Here is a 13994-nt window from a genome sequence, read left to right as displayed (position 1 = left end):
TGATTAAAGAACAAAGTTCCAGGCTCCTGGGTTCAACCTGGCCCAGCCCAGGCCATTGGAGACATTTAGGGCATGAATCAGAAGATCTCTGTTTCTCACTGTCTCTTCCTCTGTCTCTCTCTTGTCCCCTCTCATTGTCACTCTCTTTTTCAAATAAGTTAATTACACTTTTAAAATAATTTGAAAACTTTTTTTTTAAATCTCATTGATGCTTCAAGTAATACAGCAATGCCTTCCATTATAATGTCCATAAGTCTGTTCCCAAACTTAAACTTAATTCAGATTGCCCAAGACTCACATTTGTTCTCCATCTTGATTCAGTATAGCTTGTTAGAAAGTCATTTCATTTCATTTCATTTCATTTATTTATTTATTTATTTATTTACTTATTTAGTTAGTTAGATATCTTCCAGCTGCAGAAGGAAGGAGCCAGGAATTCCATTCTTGTCTCCTCAATGAGTGGGGATGGCTCAGTGTCTGGCAGGGAGCTTAATCAGAAGTGAAATACCTGAAATTCCAGCCAGCGCTGTGACACTTTGCAAGTGGAAGCTTAACCTGCTGTGCTTCAATGCTGACCCCTTGGAAGGTTTTTAATCATTGTGCTTTTTTTTTAAACTTCTGGATGTAATAAAGTCAGAAGTATTACTTTAGTGTAGCAATATGTAGTGTGAAATAATGCATATGTATGTAGAAAATATTATAACTGCATTATTTTCAGTTAAAACTATATCAGTGCAAATACCTAAATCTAGTATACATGTGTTACTTGCTTCCACTTATCTCCTGATATTTCTATTATAAACTAGAAATCAGAGAAAAAATGATTAAAAAACAATTCCCAGGATTCATTAGTGTGTTAAGTTTCTTCCTTAGTTAAACATTAAGATTTGTATTTTTGTTTCTATTCTGGAATCTAAATATCCAGAGGGATGGGATTATAATAGTGTATATTAGAAATTGGCAGTAATTCAGAAATTCACTATCATTGACATCTTGAATCAGCAATGCTGTAGTAAAAGCCCGTCATGGTCAAATCAGTTATTACATTTTTACTGTTTCATTATTCATGAAAAGCGAATTAGAATATGTTCTCAATTTCACAGAGAAGTAGGAATACTGACTTTCTGGGAAAGAGACAGGAAGAGGAGAGGAAGGGAGGGGAATGTCAAAGGATATGTATAACCTGTACAATCTTGTTACCAAATCTGACCTAAAGCCAAAGCACATCAATATGTTAAACTTTCCAGGAAAGAAAAAAATAGAAAAGTAAGATGTATTTTGCTCAATACTGACAAAGAAGAGCAATTACATTCCAGTTTAAATACTTGGAAGGTGAGATATATTTAGCTGCATATAATCTAATTTTAAGAATAATTAGCAGCTGTAGTAATTGAGTGTGCCAAAAAACGGATGAAGTTTCAGTGCTGTCAACAGGCAAAGGTCAATTATGATTTAATATGGATGCACATGTACTGTGAAAGTGGACAACTCGTGAGTAAGAAAGATACAAAAGCGCTGAAGGATGGTAAGCAAATGTGCTCAAGCCCTGTCTGGTTCCTGGTGTCAAGAATTTTATATTACTTTTGAGTGGTTCTTAATGTCATGAATTTTATATTATTCTAATTATTTGTGTTATTATTATTTTTACAATCACCTAATAGAATGTATTGCAAAGGTTATCAGTGGGTTTCATTGAAGGTAATTATATATTATTAAACATTTATTTACTTATTTGAAAGGCAGAGTAATAGAGAGAGGTAGAGATACAGAGATAGAGACCGAGATTTATTCAACTCAGTTATACTTACATAAAGGCATAAAGTACCTTCAAGACACACAGACATGTTTTTTAATCGAAATAAAAAATTTCCAGCACATTTTCACCTTTGTTGAGATGTAACATTTTTTAATATGTGTCATAAATGTGCCCATGTTAAGGCACCTTTTTCTATATTCTGTGAGAACAGCTAAATTTTAATTAGTATTTAAAACATATTTGCCTACTTAATTCACTCTCTTAAATATTTCACTGAAGTCGCTGGATAGAGACATGAAAGCCAATTGATTCCTAGAGTACAGTTCTCCTTTAGTAATTAAGTCACATTGCACATCTTCAATCGTTCATCAGCTGAAGGGCAAAGGGTTGCCAGACCAAAGATCTCTGAGCTCTTCAGTGTACCATTTGTATGATGGATGAACAAAGCTTTCATGGTCTGGAAGTTTATTCTTTCTTCTTCCTCTGCATTACTTGGACAAAATAGTTTGCGCAATTAGCAGTAAAGTTAACGAGGAATACCAGGCCCTGGTTAGCCTCCTTCAGCTCTCATGAAAAAGACCTGCATGGGATACTAGATTAATTTAAAGAGAAGTAGGACGTTTTCCTCCTTCCCTGCTTTCCTTCCTTCATTCCTATTTCAATAGTTTTGATTGCATTCATCTGTCTTTCCTAATTTCTAAATGTAAAGATGCATTATATTTGTACCTTTTTTTTTTTTCTAATGAAAACAAAACAACTGTTACCATTTGATACTATTATACAATCCTGGAACTGCTACAGCATAATGGTCTGTAGAAAGCTCAAATGTCCTTTCATATAATGTTAGAAATACATTCATTTTAATAACGAGACAATTTTACATAAACTATTGGCAAGAAAATATGCTAAACTTGAAATGAATTGGTTTCCCTTTGAGTCTTCCAAGTTCTGTCAGTGTTGTTTCTCACTCAGGTCTGTTTGCTCCACTTGGTGCTATAAAGTTGATGGCAGCAGTCCCAAAGTTACAGGAATGAGCTGGGAAATGCCGAGAAAAAGTCCTGAAACTTAGTTTTTGTATTAGCATGTACAAATCTTAAAATAGCTTGACTTGAATTGTAAGGAATATTGGAATATTATTAGGTAGGACCTGGGAAATAAAATACTCTAAGTATGTTATATAAAATCTTAATTATCATATTTTTTCCTTTAATGGTTAGCTTGGGCATATCAAATAATTATTCTTGAATTCAAAGTTAATTTCTTTATATTTCTGTTCATGGCAGATCCTTATATTGGACTAATCACTGCAAAACAAAACAAACAAACAAACAAAAAACAAAAAAACACCCATATCTGTTGTCTTTACTCCTACAGCCTAGCACTGAAACAAGGCTCAATAAAATCTGTTTAGTAAAGTTTTCACCACTAGAAGATTTGCTTGGGTATGTAAACCATTATATAAATCTGGATTTTAACAATTCTTTAAAGTGATTTGAATTATACTGCCTACATCTATAAATCACAGCCTGCCTTTCTAAGTGAAAGAGCAAATTCATTTTAGTTTCCCTCCTAAACAAATGGCATGGATGCTGGCTAAGATATTTTGAGGTTATTTGAGATCTGTTTCAGAGGAAGTTAAATACATAAAACCCAATATTTTAATTTAAAATTTGTCTATTTTACTTATTTGAAAGGTGGAGAGAGAAAGACAGACAGACAGAGACAGAAGAAATCTCTTATTCGCTGGTTCTTAAGAACCAGGTCTGGGCCAGGGCAAAGTCATGAGCCAGGAATTCAATCTGGGCCTCTCACATGGATGTCAAGGATGCGAGAGGTTTAGCCATAATCTATTGCTTCCTACAAGGCATATGAGGAGGAAGCAGAAATGCAGAATGGAGCCAGGAATTGAACCTAGATACTCTGATATGACATGCAGGTATCTTCCTTTTTTTTTTTTTTTTTTTTTTTTGACAGGCAGAGTGGACAGTGAGAGAGAGAGAGACAGAGAGAAAGGTCCTCCTTTTGCTGTTGGTTCACCCTCCAATGGCCACCGCGGCCATCACGCTGTGGCCGGCGCACCACGCTGATCCAATGGCAGGAGCCAGGTGCTTATCCTGGTCTCCCATGGGGTGCAGGGCCCAAGCACTTGGGCCATCCTCCACTGCACTCCCTGGCCACAGCAGAGAGCTGGCCTGGAAGAGGGGCAACCGGGACAGAATCCTGCGCCCCGACCGGGACTAGAACCTGGTGTGCTGGCGCCGCAAGGTGGAGGATTAGCCTGTTGAGCCACGGCACCGGTCTAAGACATGCAGGTATCTTAAGTGTTGGATTAACTCTTATGCCCAGTGCTCACTCCAAGAACAATGCATTTAGTTAATATCTACTGAAAATCTTTTTAGACACTGGTCTAAATACGTGTTATGTGGTGACAGTTAACCATCAACAATAGTTCTTTGAAGGATGTCATGTTATTGTTCATATTTTATGGATGAAGAAGCTAAGAGAAAGAGAGCAACACGTCCAAGATCAAAGCACTAGAATGGCTGAGTGAGTCTTCAGACTCCGAAGGGTGCCTTAAAGTCCACTGTGCACTTGCTCCACAAGTAGGACCTCTGTCCTTAATGTGTTGTATTATGAAAATTAACAGTAAAACTAGTACTCAAACAGTACTTTATACTTTGTGTGTCTGTGTGGGTACAATCTGTTAAAATCTTTACTTAGTATAGAGTTGATCTTCTGTATATAAAGATAATTAAAACTGAATCTTAATGGAGAATGAGATGGGAGAGAGTAGGAGATGGGATGGTTTGTGGTGGGAGGATGGTTGTGGGGGTAAGAACTGTTATAGGCCGGCGCCGCGGCTCACTAGGCTAATCCTCCGCCTGTGGCGCCGACACACCGGATTCTGTCCCGGTTGCCACTCTTCCAGTCCAGCTCTCTGCTATGGCCCGTGAGTGCAGTGGAGGATGGCCCAGGTCCTTGGGCCCTGCACCCGCATAGGAGACCAGGAGAAGCACCTGGCTCCTGGCTTTGGATCAGCACGGTGCGCAGGCCACAGCGCGCCAGCCGCAGCTGCCATTGGAGGGTGAACCAACTGCAAAAGGAAGACCTTTCTCTCTGTCTCTCTCTCTCATTGTCCACTCTGCCTGTCAAAAAAAAAAAAAAAAAAAAAAGAACTGCTATAATCCAAAAGTTGTACCTATGAAATTTATATTTATTAAATAAAATTTTATATTAAAAAATCCCACAATACCAAAAGCAGAAACATGATATTTCAATGGTTTCAATTAAATACACCAATACGAACATTAAAATTATATTAATCTTTACCAATAAAATATTATTCTTATGTAGTTTCTGAAAAGAATCTTACAAAGTTGCATTCAAATGACTTATGAAAACATTCAATTTTCAATGGAGGAAACTGAAATGATCTAATTTTCTGTATAACACCTGTAGCTATGGGTGACTACTTATGTCTTTACTTCTTTACTATGTACACAAGCCATACTGAAATTATCTCTCAAAGTATTTGATATATTTTTATAGATAAATATTTTTCAAACTTTAAGATAAAATATACAGTATTTCTCTCAATTTTACTTGACATCTTTACAAAAATGCCATCTAATTTTTAAAATGTGTTCCCTTTATTTAGTGTTGTGTGATCTTTGCAATGACACAGATCTCATCTTGAATTTTTTTAAGGCTTATTTATTTACTTGAAAGGGAGAGATTACAGAGAGGCAGAGGCAGAGGCAGAGAGAAAGAAAGAGAGAGAGAGAGAGAGAGAGAGAGAGAGAGAGAATCTTCCATCTATTGGTTCACTCTCCAAATGGCTGCAACAACTGGAATTGGGCCAATCTAAAGCCAGGAGCTAGGAGCCTCCTCTGTGTTGCCCACAGGGGTGCAAGGGTCCAAGCCCTTGGGCCATCTTCCACAGCTTTCTCAGGCCACAGCAGAGAGTCGGATCCCAAGTGGAGCAGCCAGGACCCAAACCAGAGCCCAGATGGGGTGCCGGCACTGCAGGCTGCAGCTTTACCTGTTAAGCCATAGCATCAGCTCCTCATCTTGAAGTTTTGAGATTACATTGTGCCAGATATTATGTTTCTAGAAAATCCATTTGCTGCTTCAGTCGAACTTCCTTTTTAAAGCTTTTTCTCCTCCCAATACTGATAAATCACAAATTGAATTGAGGTTAACATGCTTAAGTATTGTATATATAATCTTATATAAATATATCAACTAATACATTAATATATCATCAATATATACTATATATATCTCTAAATACAAAGGGAAGATTTATAAAACAAATGAAAATGAAAATTAAATTTCAAACATATCTGTATCCATTTAATTTTAATTGTGCTTGAGAGTTCTAAATTCATGGAAATGTGAATTATCTTGTAATTCCATTATTTCACTATTATACAAATAAGATATTGCTTCTTGGGAAGGTAATGAGAAACAGCTCAGTGTGACAATGTTAAGGTGCACAGAGAGCTATTACACTCTTGTAAGAACCTTAGTGTACTAGAGATGTTTTAAGTCACTTTTATTGCAGTACACATATGTGTACATTGGAGCCAAAATCATTACTTAATGAATTTCCCAAACTGAGCAACTAAGCAAATTACATTTATACTGGTATAATGATGACACATAAAAAGTAATCTTTGGGGCCAATGCTGTAGTGCAGTAGGCAAAGCCCCCACCTGTGACACTGGCATCCCATATGGGTGCCAGTTCTTATTCCAGCTGCTTATTTTCCCATCCAGCCCTCTATTCTGGCTTGTGAAGGCAGTAGAGGATGGCCAAAGTGCTTGGGACCTTGCGCCCTCGTCGGGGACCCATAGGAAGCTCCTGGCTCTTGGCTTTGGATCTGCCCAGTTCTGGCCTTTGTGGCCATTTGAGGAGTGAACCAATGGATAGAAGACCTTTGTCTCTTCCTTTCTCTGTCTGTAATTCTACCTCTCAAATAAATAAATAAAATCTTAGAAAAAAATAAAAGCAATCCTCTGGAGCCAGCACAGTGTGGCATAGTCTGTAAAGCTGCTGCCTATGATGCAGGCATCCCATATAGGCACCGGTTCGACTCCCAGTTGCTCCACTTCTGATCCAGCTGCCTGGGGAAGCAACAGAAGCTGACCCAAGTGCTTGGGTTCTTGCATCCACATGGGAGCCCCTGAGAAAGCCCCTGGTTGGTATGGCTCAGCTGTTGTGGATATTTTGGGGAGTTAACCAGTAGATAGAAGATGTCTATCTCCATCTTCCCCCTCAATTCTGCCTTAAGAATAAAATAAAAAATAAATTTTAAAAAACAATCTTCTTTCACTTTAATAATCAATCTAAGGTATTTTGACTACTAAGTGGTAAAAATCTTTGACCCAAATGACATCAGATCTATGTTAACATTGAAGTGTTCATCAAAGCGTGATTGGTATCTAACATAGAACACATCCTATATTTTACAAGAACACTTCTACTATTTAATTATCTTATCAATAATTGGTACACTAAGAATTATCTATATTTCCACTTATTTAAGAAATTTTTGATATCCCAGGTAAGCCTTCAGTTATTTCTCATTGAAGCACCCTATTTTACTAGTATGTAATCTGCAGTATTCTATAATTACATTTTTATTCTTTTTTTTTTTTTTTTTGACAGGCAGAGTGGACAGTGAGAGAGAGAGAGAGAGACAGAGAGAAAGGTCTTCCTTTTGCCGTTGTTTCACCCTCCAATGGCCGCCGCGGTTGGCGCGCTGCGGCAGGCGCACCGCGCTGCTCCGATGGCAGGAGCCAGGTGCTTATCCTGGTCTCCCATGGGGTGCAGGGCCCAAGCACTTGGGCCATCCTCCACTGCACTCCCTGGCCACAGCAGAGAGCTGGCCTGGAAGAGGGGCAACCGGGACAGGATCGGTGCCCCGACCGGGACTAGAACCCGGTGTGCCGGCGCCGCAAGGCGGAGGATTAGCCTAGTGAGCTGCGGTGCCGGCTACATTTTTATTCTTAAATTATTTTAGTTAAGTATTTTCAATGTACTTTTCCTTATTTTCCTATTATTGAAGTAATGTTGGGATTTTGCTATACAATAAGTGTGATTTTAAATAACATTGTCCAATTTCTCATTCAGTGTTTTATTCTCTCTAGAATATCTACAAAAGAAGATTTTAACTTCTGTTTGTTCACTCTTCATAAAGAGTGTGTTTGTCACATTGGAGACAAGGTCATTCCAATCTCTGACAACTTTATTCAATACTAAATCTAGTTGGCAAAATATCTGCATTCAGACTCGACTAGAATTCCAGGAACTTAAGCTTTGTAGAATTTTCTTGTCAAAGAAAAATATATCTTTGATAATACTAAAGTAAAAACTTTCTCTCTATAAATTTCACCCAAGTTTCTCTGTTTTATGCCTACCTAGAATATATCTAAGTTCTCTTTTATGACATGATGGCTGTTGTACTTGAGACCAGATCTATTCACTCCCAGATCTATCCCACTCCCTTTCACCAGCCACCACTCTTCCTGTCATATAGATTGAAGATTTCCTCTTGTGAGAAAATGAAGTTTCTTTAATCCAGAAATATATCAAATGATGGCCAGTATTTTGTTGATGTTGTTGTTTTAATTCACAATAAAAGATTGAAGTGATTGTTTAAATAATTGAACTTTATTACCTACATGTGCCAGAAGTTCATCTGTGAGCAATGGATATAATAGAAAACAGAAATATAAAAGTTTCTTGATCTCAGAAATAATTAATGAGTAGAGACAGACATAAATAAGCAAATTAATGTTCATTATAAATACATATAATAATGTTATCTTACTAAGAAAAGACAAATGGGATAACTAAATATCTTTAATGAGCTTGTAATTTGGAACTGGCTCCTGAGTCATAGCAAGAAGTAGTGAGATGACCTGAGGAAGTTTATTGAAAGCAGATATTCCTTCCTGCCCTTGGCTACAGCTTTCTGGCTTTTACATAGAATGAGAAATGTGAGAAGGATGAATGGACTGGACTTGGTAGCTCTCATAGATGCTAAATACAGATCTGGTAATTCCTTCCAGACTCTTCTGTTGCGACAGTGATGAATGTGGTTTCTAAATGACTATTAATTGCAGCTAAGTCAGTAACAGCATTTTGCTTCTTGGGTCTACGGTATGTGTGCCATAATAAAAACTGCAAGAATAATTATTTTACACAGAAAAATACTATTTATTAGCATGTGTGTTTAAAGGCACTGCATCTTTGAAACTGTTTTATGAGGTTTATGCACAAAAATCTATTTAAGGGAATGTTGAAGAAGCAGCAACATGTCTTCTGCTAAGTTGTATTCTGTCTTAGGGTAGACATATATTTTATGACCAGATAGGCTTTTAGCACTTTTAAGAATGTAGAAATATGAAACATGGGATAAGTTATGAACTATAAAATATAAAAATAAATAAATATACTTTTTATATTAGGAATGAAAAATGTCCTCAATCTTAGAAGTGAGGTAAAAGTTTATTTACTACATTGGAGAATTACAGCTTTAGAAAGACTTTGTGGAGTATTTTTACCAACAATAGAGCAGTACGTTAATCTTATGTTTTACTTTTTTTGATGACAAAAGTCCCAAATTGTTATTTTAATTACCATAATGTAAAAAGATTTTTAAAATTAAGGAATTGAGGTTAAAAAGTATTTATTAAAAATTTTGTTGATAGATCATCTTTGAATAATTTATCTAAGCTCTATCATCATCAGTTGCTTCATTTGTGATATAGAAATATTAACATCTATACATAGAGTGATCATAAAAATAATGCAATACCAATGTAGGATGTTTGGAGCTATGAGTATAGCTTAATAAATAAAATATTTAGGGGCCGGTGCTGTGGCGCAGTGGGTTAAAGCCCCAGCCTGCAGTGCCGGCATCCCATATGGGTGCTGGTTCATGTCTTGGCTGCTTCTCTTCCGATCCAGCCCTCTGCTATGGCTGGGAAAGTAGTAGAAGATGGGCCACTGCATCTACGTGGGAGACCTGGAAGAAGCTCCTGGCTCCTGGCTTCAGATTAGCTCAGCTCTGGCCGTTGCAGTCATTTGGGGAGTGAACCAGCAGAATGGAAGACTTCTCTCTCTGGCTCTACATCTCTCTGTAACTCTATCTTTCAAATAAATAAAATAATTCTTTAAAAAATAAATAAAATATTTAGTCAGTGTAAATTATAATGGTGAAGAGGAAGGCAACAGGAAAGAAATGACAATGGGGAAAATAGGCATCAGCCTCCTCCAACCACCAAAGCCAACTTGCTGCTGCTTGCAAATTTGTCCACCATAGATCCATATCTGTATGTATCCACAGTAGGATATACTGCTTACTGAGTACATTTTCATAATAATCATGTGAGGGAATTTTCATCAGGGGAATAGAGACACACAGGGATGGAGTACCTTGGCAACTGTGAGATTAACATGGGCTTCAAAGTCAATTAATTTGCACCCTCCAATGCAAAACTCTGATACATCACAGTATGTTGGAAGTCAAAGCAAAGCTTTTTCTGTGGATGTGAAAGCACATCCAAGAAAGCCATATTTAAGTGTGTGTTTAGATTTTGTGCTTCTAATGTGAAATATTGCAATACTTTCAGGATTAAAAAGTAATTAAAATGCAATAGCATTACATCTTTTTAAAAATGTGTATGATTTTAAAAAATCCTCATCCAATTCTTTTTTTTTAGAAATAAAATCTTACTAGGCTGGCGCCGTGGCTTAACAGGCTAATCCTCCACCTTGCAGCACCAGCACACCGGGTTCTAGTCCCGGTTCGGGCACTGGATTCTATCCCCGTTGCCCCTCTTCCAGGCCAGCTCTCTGCTATGGCCCGGGAAGGCAATGAAGGATGGCCCAAGTCCTTGGGCCCTGCACCCACATGGGAGACCAGGAAAAGCAACTGGCTCCTGGCTTCGGATAAGCAAGATGCGCTGGCCGCAGCAGCCATTGGAGGGTGAACCAACGGCAAAGGAAGACCTTTCTCTCTGTCTCTCTCTCTCTCACTATCCACTCTGCCTGTCAAAAAAAAAAAAAAAAAAGAAAGAAAGAAAGAAAATCTTACTGACATTCATTTATCAGTAATTCTAATTATATGTATGACAATACATATACATATAATACTAATGCATAATAATAATATGATAATAATAATACATACAATATCATACATGCATATGTATGATAATGAGAGTGCTACCCACAAGACAGTTCTTTATTGAAATATTTCTTTTTATGCTGTATTTTTTTGTTACTACTGTTATTTTCATTTGTGCTATGAAACTTTTTTGTGTATGTAGTCAATAAATATTAGAAATATTTTAGGTGTTTATTTGCTTATGCTGTTTTTATGTAAACAATAAGTCATAAAACTATGGCTATTTCTGTATTTCTAGTTTATTTTTAATGTATTTTTAAATGTTTACTTATTTGAGTGACAGAGTTACAAACAAGAGAGAGAGGTCTTCTATCTGCTGGTTCACACTCCAAATGGGCTAACCTGCTGGCAATAGGCCAATCCAAAGCCAGGAAGCAGGGGCTTCTTCCTGGTCTTCTATTCTAGTGCAGGGGCCCGAGCACTTGGATCATCTTCCATTGCTTTCCCAGGCCATTAGCAGGGAGCTGAATTAGAAGTGGAGCAGTGGGATACCAGTACCACAGGCAGAGGTTTAGCCTGCTATGCCACAGTGCCATCCCCTCTATTTTAATTTTTCAAGATACATATTTTTGGGGTCGGCGCCATGGCTCACTTGGTTAATCCTCCACCTGCAGCGCCGGCATCCCATATGGGCACCGGGTTCTAGTCATGGCTGCCCCTCTTCAAGACCAGCTGTCTGCTGTGGCCCAGGAGGGCAGTGGAGGATGGCCCAAGTGCTTGGGCCCTGCACCCGCATGGGAGACCAGGAGGAAGCACCTGACTCTTGGCTTCAGATCGGCACAGTGGGCCAGCCATGGCAGCCATTTGGGGGGGGTGAACCAATGGAAGGAAGACCTTTCTCTCTGTCTCTTTCTCTCTCACTGTCTAACTCTGCCTGTCAAAATAAAAAAAAATTAAAAGATATATATAATTATATATATATATCTTTTTAAATTAAATATATATATTTATTTTTTTGAACTGCAGAGCAACACAGAGAGAGAAAGTGATAGGCAAAGGAAGAAAGAGTGAACCATCTATTGGTTCACTCTCCAAATGGCCGCAACAACTAGTATATTTCAGGCAGAAGCCAGGAAACTGGAACCCCATTTGCGTCACCCACATGGGTGCTAGGGGCCCTAGAACATTTTCTATCTTTCTCTGCCCTCCCAGATGCTCTATCAAGGAGCTGGATCAAAAGCAGAACAGCAGGGAATTGAAACAGAACTCTGTTATGGGATGCCAGAGTCACAGGCAGTGGCTCAACCTGCTTTGGCATAGCATAGTGCCCTTTACTTTTCATTTCTAAGTAATACACCACAACCTAACTTGGAAGTATATTTTTGCTACAAATAGCCAGGTTTGCCCAATGGCAAACAACTGAGTTTCAGTCAATCACAGGCAGCAACTGATCAGAACATGCTCAAATAAAATAGCTGTCTCTCTACTCAATGTCCCAGTGAGGCAGACACCTAGCCAGTTAGGTGGTTTCTCTACTTTGCTTCCATTTTTGGACTATGGTTCATTTTGCTTTCGTTGCTCATGTTGCTGGGTGGAGCTCTCCAGCTCTCCTCTGGTTTTAAGTGCTTCCTGATTAATGAATCATTCTTTGCTTAAATAAACTGCTAAATTTAACTTATCCAAAGTTTGTCTTTTAACACTGTAACTCAATGATTCACAGTGCAGTGAGAGATAGGAATAAGAAAAAACTCAAGTGGTAAAGAGAATGCATGTGACATGTTACCTGTCTTCTTTGTGGGACTTTTGAATTGCAGTCACCCTACCAATGAGACTAGCCATTTTTTGAACTAGAAAAGAAACCTCATTGACTGAGAATAGGTTGGTGACTATGGAGACAGTGACATCTAAATTATTTTGAGATATATTTAGGATTGAGCTGATAACATTTGCTGATGTGGAATGGAAAAAGGACTCAAAATTAGCAAAAGTTTGCATTTTCAGCAACTTGTAAAAGAAGGAAACACGGAAATATTAACAGAATTCATGAGCATATACATGATACTTAATGTCAACAAAATAGGTGAGATTAGTTAAGGAAAAGTACTTAGGGAAGATATCTATAAACAACTTTGAGAACATTTAGAGGTGGAGAAAATGAGAAGAATCCCATCAATTAGCTGTTTACTAACTTATTCAACAATTATTTATTAACTCTCTATTAGATGTCCAACAATGTTGTAGGTTCTGGAAATATACTTGTAGACAAAATAAACAAAAGCCTTGTTCTTCTGAAGCTTATATTTTGGGTGGAAGTGGGAGAAATGAATAAAACCAATCAGTTAAATGATAGATGCTAAGAGCACAAATAATAAATAAAGCCAACATTAACCATACAGATAGTTACAGCAAGTTTTTAATTCATTAAATATTTAATGCTATACTACAGACACCACAACCTTGTTTTTGAAGCAATTCAAGACGCATTTTCAACAAGAGGACAAATTTATAGTTAGTCAAAACAACAACATTGTCAGTTCTAACAGTGTTTACAAGAATAGGTCACTTCACCTGTTGCACAGACTATATTTTATGACTATATTTATGACTATTGCAAGATACATTTATGACTATATTTATGACCATTATAATATGAAATAGACATGACAATTATTAGCAAAATATATTTTTAAGTATAATTTATTTATTTGGAAGAATGACATAGAATATGTATATGTATATATACATATATATGTATATGTATATATATGTGCATATATATATGTGTGTGTGTGAGAGAGAGAGAATCAATTTTCCACATTTTGGCTTATTCCTTAAATAGCCACATAGCCTTGCTCTGGGTCAGGCTGAAGCTAGGAGCTCCCTCCTTGGTGAAAACTCTTACATGGGTGGCAGGTGCCCAAGTACTTAGTTCATCTTCTGCTGTTAAACGAGGCACATTAGTAGGGAGCTGAATCAGAAGCAGAATATCTGTGACAGGAACTGGCACTCCAATATTGGATGCTGGCATTAGAATCGATGGCTTAACCCACTGGGCCATGGTGCTGGCCCCAAGGTATATTTTTGAACATGATCCCA

At 37.6% G+C, this 13994-nt stretch overlaps 1 protein-coding gene across 1 annotated transcript in view; it reads right to left on the bottom strand.

The window, feature by feature from the left end:
* Positions 1 to 13994, bottom strand: part of BCHE (butyrylcholinesterase) — a 75146-nt gene that overhangs the window by 19742 nt on the left and 41410 nt on the right. The window lies entirely within an intron of this gene.

This window comes from Lepus europaeus, chromosome 2, assembly GCF_033115175.1.
Source record: "Lepus europaeus isolate LE1 chromosome 2, mLepTim1.pri, whole genome shotgun sequence".
NCBI lineage: Eukaryota > Metazoa > Chordata > Mammalia > Lagomorpha > Leporidae > Lepus > Lepus europaeus.
The sequence above is the reverse complement of the archived record's forward strand: the minus strand, read 5'-3'. Positions and strand labels throughout refer to the sequence as shown.